This window comes from Pseudophryne corroboree, chromosome 5 (assembly GCF_028390025.1).
Source record: "Pseudophryne corroboree isolate aPseCor3 chromosome 5, aPseCor3.hap2, whole genome shotgun sequence".
NCBI lineage: Eukaryota > Metazoa > Chordata > Amphibia > Anura > Myobatrachidae > Pseudophryne > Pseudophryne corroboree.
This window is the reverse complement of record NC_086448.1, coordinates 414,654,219-414,660,396: the sequence shown is the minus strand read 5'-3', so window position 1 is coordinate 414,660,396 and position 6,178 is coordinate 414,654,219.

Here is a 6,178-nt window from a genome sequence, read left to right as displayed (position 1 = left end):
ATTCCAGTACTTTCTGGAGGTTAAAAATACTGCATCTGGTCTGTGTCCGGTGGTACAGCATGGCAACAAAGGTTAAAGTTTTGTATGCCTTTGTCACTGAACCTGGCAATAATAATGTTATTCTAATAAAAGTGGAAATTATCATAATAACCACCAGATATGCCAACAAGGGGAAAAAACAACAAATTTAAATGAATCCTGGGGTCGTGCTGGAATGCAACTAATCCTTCTTTGATGGACAATGAAGGTGATGCTTGGAGTCCAAGGGATTTATTCATGTAGAAAAAAAGGGCTTTTCTCTAAATTATAAAAAGACCCCCAAATCTGAAAAATTCTGCATCAAACAACTGGTGTAATGCATTACCATAAATCCTATCTGTTGATGATGATGATGACTGGAAATGTATCAAATCTTCGAAAGAGTGTAGGTGTGGACAAGTGAGGGAAATGCCTATAATAATCATTCAGCATCTATCTTTCATTTTATAGACTTCACTTAATAAATAATAGCTAGAAGGTGATTGGTTGCTATTGGCTACTTTTCTACTTGTTCACTTCTATACTCCTTAGTCATTTAACATTTTCCCGTTAGAGACTTCTTAGCTAGGAGAAACTCAGCAGGGAAGACAGAGACCTGCCTTCACAGAGATAAAGCCTAATAAATGTCCTGATTTGTGAAAATCTGTAGTTGAGCATTATCTATTTACACAGATGACAAAAACAAAACAAAAAAGATTAACATTATTATTGCCAGTGTTGGACTGGGGCATGAAGAGCCCACCGGGGCAATGCAATGGTAGAGGCCCATGCTTACGGGTGTGACCAGTCTACAGAGGGGGTGTGGCCAGTCCCCATAGATGCTTGGCTAACCATTAGAGAGTGCATAGGCATAACCACTGACTGGGGGTTTCCATTGTACCCCTGCGGGCCAGTCCGGCTCTGATTATTTTAATCGATTTAAGGCTACCAAGCCACAACATTGGACTGCGTTGTTGCTGATCTCCGTACGGGACCAACATGTGTGATCTAAAGAGTAACTATCCACTATAGCTAACAACATCATATACAAACTGGTCTGTAGATCACAGCTGAGGCACATAAATTGTCTTCATGACTTACTCCATGTGAAGTTTGTGTTCACTATTCATATCCTTTCTCTAACGTCCTAGTGGATGCTGGGGACTCTGTAAGGACCATGGGGAATAGACGGGCTCCGCAGGAGACATGGGCACTTTAAGAAAGAATTTAGATTCTAGTGTGCTCTGGCTCCTCCATGTCCCTCCTCCAGACCTCAGTTTGAGACTGTGCCCGGACGAGCTGGGTGCTGTTCAGTGAGCTCTCCTGAGCTTGCTGTGAGAAAGTATTTTGTTAGGTTTTTTATTTTCAGGGAGCTCTGCTGGCAACAGACTCCCTGCATCGTGGGACAGAGGGGAGAGAAGCAGCCCTACTCTCTGAAGCTAGGTCCTGCTTCTTAGGCTACTGGACACCATTAGCTCCAGAGGGATCGTACACAGGATCTCACCCTCGTTGTCCGATCCCAGAGCCACGCCGCCGTCCCCCTCGCAGAGCCGGAAGACAGAAGCCGGGTGAGTATGAGAAGCAAGAAGACTTCGAAATAGGCGGCAGAAGACTCCGTTCTTCACTGAGGTAATGCACAGCACTGCAGCTGTGCGCCATTGCTCCAACACACCTCACACACTCCGGTCACTGTAAGGGTGCAGGGCGCAGGGGGGGGGGGGGGCGCCCTGGGCAGCATATGGACCTCTTTTGGCAAAAGTACACATATATACAGTTGGGCACTGTATATATGTATGAGCCCCCGCCAAGAAAATTTATATTTAAGCGGGACAGAAGCCCGCCGTCGAGGGGGCGGGGCTTCTTCCTCAGCACTCACCTGCGCCATTTTTTCTCCACAGCTCCGCTGAGAGGAAGCTCCCCAGGCTCTCCCCTGCAGATACACGGTAGAAGAGGGTAAAAAGAGAGGGGGGTCACATAATTAGGCGCAAAAATCTATATAAACAGCAGCTACTTGGTTAACATTAAGTTACTGTGTTATTCCTGGGTTTATAGCGCTGGGGTGTGTGCTGGCATACTCTCTCTCTGTCTCTCCAAAGGGCCTTGTGGGGGAATTGTCTTCAGATGAGCATTCCCTGAGTGTGTGGTGTGTCGGTACGTGTGTGTCGACATGTCTGAGGTAAAAGGCTCCCCTAGGAGGAGATGGAGCAAATGTGTGTGTGAGTGGTGTCTCCGTCGACAACGCCGACACCTGTTTGGATACGTGAAATTAAGTGCTAAGGTAAATTTATTGCACAAAAGATTAGAGAACAGACAGGGAATCTACCCATGTCTGTCCCTATGTCGCAGAGACCTTCAGAGTCTCTCAATGCTCACTATCCAAAATAATAGACACTGATATCGACACGGAGTCTGACTCCAGTGTCGACTACGATAATGCAAAGTTACAGCCAAAATGGCAGGAAAGTATTCAATATATGATTATTGTAATAAAAAAATGTTTTGCATATCACTGATGACTCATCTGTCCCTGACACAAGGGTACACATGTTTAAGGGGAAGAAAGCTGAGGTAAATTTCCCTCCTCTCATGAAGAAAAAGAGCGGGAATCTCCAGACAAGAGACTGCAGTTTCCCACAAAGAATTCTCAGGGAGTATCCTTTCCCTACTAGGGCCAGGATACGATGGGAATCTTCCCCTAGGGTGTCACGTTTGCCCAAAAGGTAGCGCTGACTTAATAGCTATCCTCAGGGATCCTGCAGATAGCATGCAGTAAAAGTACTTTGAAGTCCATTGACACACATTCTGGTACTCTACTCAGACCGGCGATTGTGTCGGCATGGGTTTATAGCGCTGTAGCAGCGTGGACAGATACCTTGTCAGCAGAGATTGAGACCCCAGTATATATATATATTAATATATGTATATATATATAGATATATATATAAAAGATGCTGTCTTAGATATATATATAAAACATGCCCAAAGAGACATTAGTCTACTGGGTTCTAGAGTCAACGCTATGTCGATTTCTGCTTGACGTGTCCTGTGGAACATGCAAGGACAGGTATTGCCGACTTAAGAGGCATATAGAACGTTTACCTTACAAGGCTGAGGATTGTGTGGAGAAGGGATCTCGGACCTGGTCTCCACAGCTATAGCTGGTAATTCTGATCTTTTGCCTTATATTCCAGCACAGCCTAGGAAAGCACGACATTATCAAATGCAGTCCTTTCGATCACAAAGAAACAAGAAAGTCCGAGGTGCGTCCTTTCTTGCCAGAGGCAGGGGCAGAGAAAAGAAGCTGCACAACACAGCTAGTTCCCAGGAACAGAAGTCCTCCCCGGCCTCTACAAAATCCACCGCATGTCGCTGGGGCTCCACAGGCGGAGCTAGGCCCGGTGGGGGCACGTCTTCGAAATTTCAGCCACAAGTGGGTTCACTCCCTGTTGGATCCCTGGGCAACAGATATTGTGTCTCAGGGATACAAGCTGGACTTCGAGGAGATGCCCCCTCACCGACGGCCTTGCCAGCTTCCCCCCACGAGAGGGAAATAGTGTTAACTGCAATTCACAAATTGTATCTTCAACAGGTGGTGGTCAAGGTTCCCCTCCTTCAACAAGGAGGGGGTTATTATTCGACCATGTTGTAGTCCCGAAACCGGACGGTTCGGTCAGACCCATATTGAATTTAAAATCCCTGAACATATACCTGAAAAGGTTCAAGTTCAAGATGGAATCGCTAAGAGCGGTCGTCGCAAGCCTGGAAGGGGGGGATTTTATGGTGTCTCTTGACATAAAGGATGCATACCTTCATGTCCCCATTTATCCACCTCATCAGGCGTACCTCAGATTTGTGGTACAGGATTGTCATTACCAATTTCAGACGTTGCCGTTTGGTCTCTCCACGGCACCGAGAATATTTACCAAGGTAATGGCATACTTGGACGATCTCCTCATAAAAGCGGGATCAAGAGAGCAGTTGCTGATCAGCGTAGCACTTTCTCTGGAAGTGTAACGGCAACACGGCTGGATTCTAAATATTCCAAAGTCGCAGTTGGTTCCTACGGCTCATCTGCCTTTCCTAGGCATGATTCTAGATACAGACCAGAAAAGGGTTTATCTCCCGATAGAGAGAGCTCAGGAGCTCATGACACTGGTCAGGAACCTATTAAAACCATAACAGGTGTCAGTGCAAAACTACAGAGGTATTGCGCCAGGTCAAGAGACCCTCAGGCGATAGCTGTAGATGCCCTGGTGACACCGTGGGTGTTCCAGTCGGTCTATGTATTTCCTCCTCTTCCTCTCATACCCAAGGTGCTGAGAATAATAAGAAAAAGAGGAGTGAGAACGATACTCATTGTTCCAGATTGGCCACGAAGGACTTGGTATCCAGATCTGCAAGAAATGCTCACAGAGGACCCGTGGCCTCTTCCTCTAAGACAGGACTTGTTGCAACAGGGGCCCTGTCTGTTCCAAGACTTACCGCAGCTGCGTTTGACGGCATGGTGGTTGAACGCCGGATCCTAGCGGAGAAAGGCATTCCGGAGGAGGTCATTCCTACGCTGATAAAGGCTAGGAAGGACGTGACAGCTCAACATTATCACTGTATATGGCGAAAATATGTTGCTTGGTGTGAGGCCAGGAAAGCCCCTACGGAGGAATTCCAGCTGGGCCATTTCCTTCACTTCCTACAGTCAGGAGTGAATTTGTGCCTAAATTTGGGGTCCATTAAGGTCCAGATTTCGGCCCTATCCATTTTCTTTCAAAAGGAGTTGACTTCTCTACCTGAAGTTCAGACGTTTGTAAAGGGAGTGCTGCATATTCAGCCCCCTTTTGTGCCTCCAGTGGCACCTTGGGATCTTAACGTGGTGTTGAGTTTCCTGAAATCCCACTGGTTTGAACCACTCAAAACGGTGGAGTTGAAATATCTCACGTGGAAGGTGGTCATGCTATTAGCCTTGGCTTCGGCTAGGCGTGTGTCAGAGTTGGCGGCTTTGTCACATAAAAGCCCCTATCTGGTTTTCCATGCGGATGGAGCAGAATTGCGGACCCGTCCACAATTTCTGCCGAAAGTGGTTTCATCCTTTCATATAAACCAACCTATTGTGGTGCCTGTGGCTACTACGGACTTGGAGGATTCCGACTTGCTTGATGTAGTCAGGGCTTTGAAGGTTTATGTAGCCAGAACGGCTAGGGTCAGGAAAACAGAGTCTTTGTTTATCCTGTATGCTTCCAACAAGCTTGGTGCTCCTGCTTCAAAGCAGACTATTGCTCGCTGGATCTGTAACACGATTCAGCAGGCTCATTCAGCGGCTGGATTGCCGCTGCCAAAATCAGTTAAGGCCCATTCCACTAGGAAGGTGGGCTCTTCTTGGGCGGCTGCCCGAGGGGTCTCGGCATTACAACTTTGCCGAGCGGCTACTTGGTCAGGTTCAAACACCTTTGCAAAGTTCTACAAGTTTGATACCCTGGCCGAGGAGGACCTTGTGTTTGCTCAATCGGTGCTGCAGAGTCATGCGCACTGTCCCGCCCGTTTGGGAGCTTTGGTATAATCCCCATGGTCCTTACGGAGTCCCCAGCATCCACCAGGACGTTAGAGAAAATAGGATTTTCCTTACCGGTAAATCTATTTCTCGTAGTCCGTAGTGGATGCTGGGCGCCCGTCCCTAGTGCAGACTTCTTCTGCAATGCTTGTATATAGTTATTGCTTAAATAAGGGTTATGTTATGGTTGCCACAGGGTTGACCTGTTGCTCTGTTGTTGTACATACTGTTGACTGGGTATGTTTATCTCAAGTTATACGGTGTGATTGGTGTGGCTGGTATGAATCTTGCCCTGGATTACCAAAATCCTTTCCTTGTACTGTCAACTCTTCCGGGTCTGGAGGAGGGACATAGAGGGAGGAGCCAGAGCACACCAGAATCTAAATTCTTTCTTAAAGTGCCCATGTCTCCTGCGGAGCCCGTCTATTCCCCATGGTCCTTACGGAGTCCCCAGCATCCACTACGGACTACGAGAAATAGATTTACCGGTAAGTAAAATCCTATTTTCTCTTCAAAACAAACCATGCAGTTTTGAAGAAGAATCTATAAAGACGTGCAAGGAGAAGGTTGTACTGTATGTGTTGAATCGCTGCCATCTTGTGATAGTGATACCAGAGA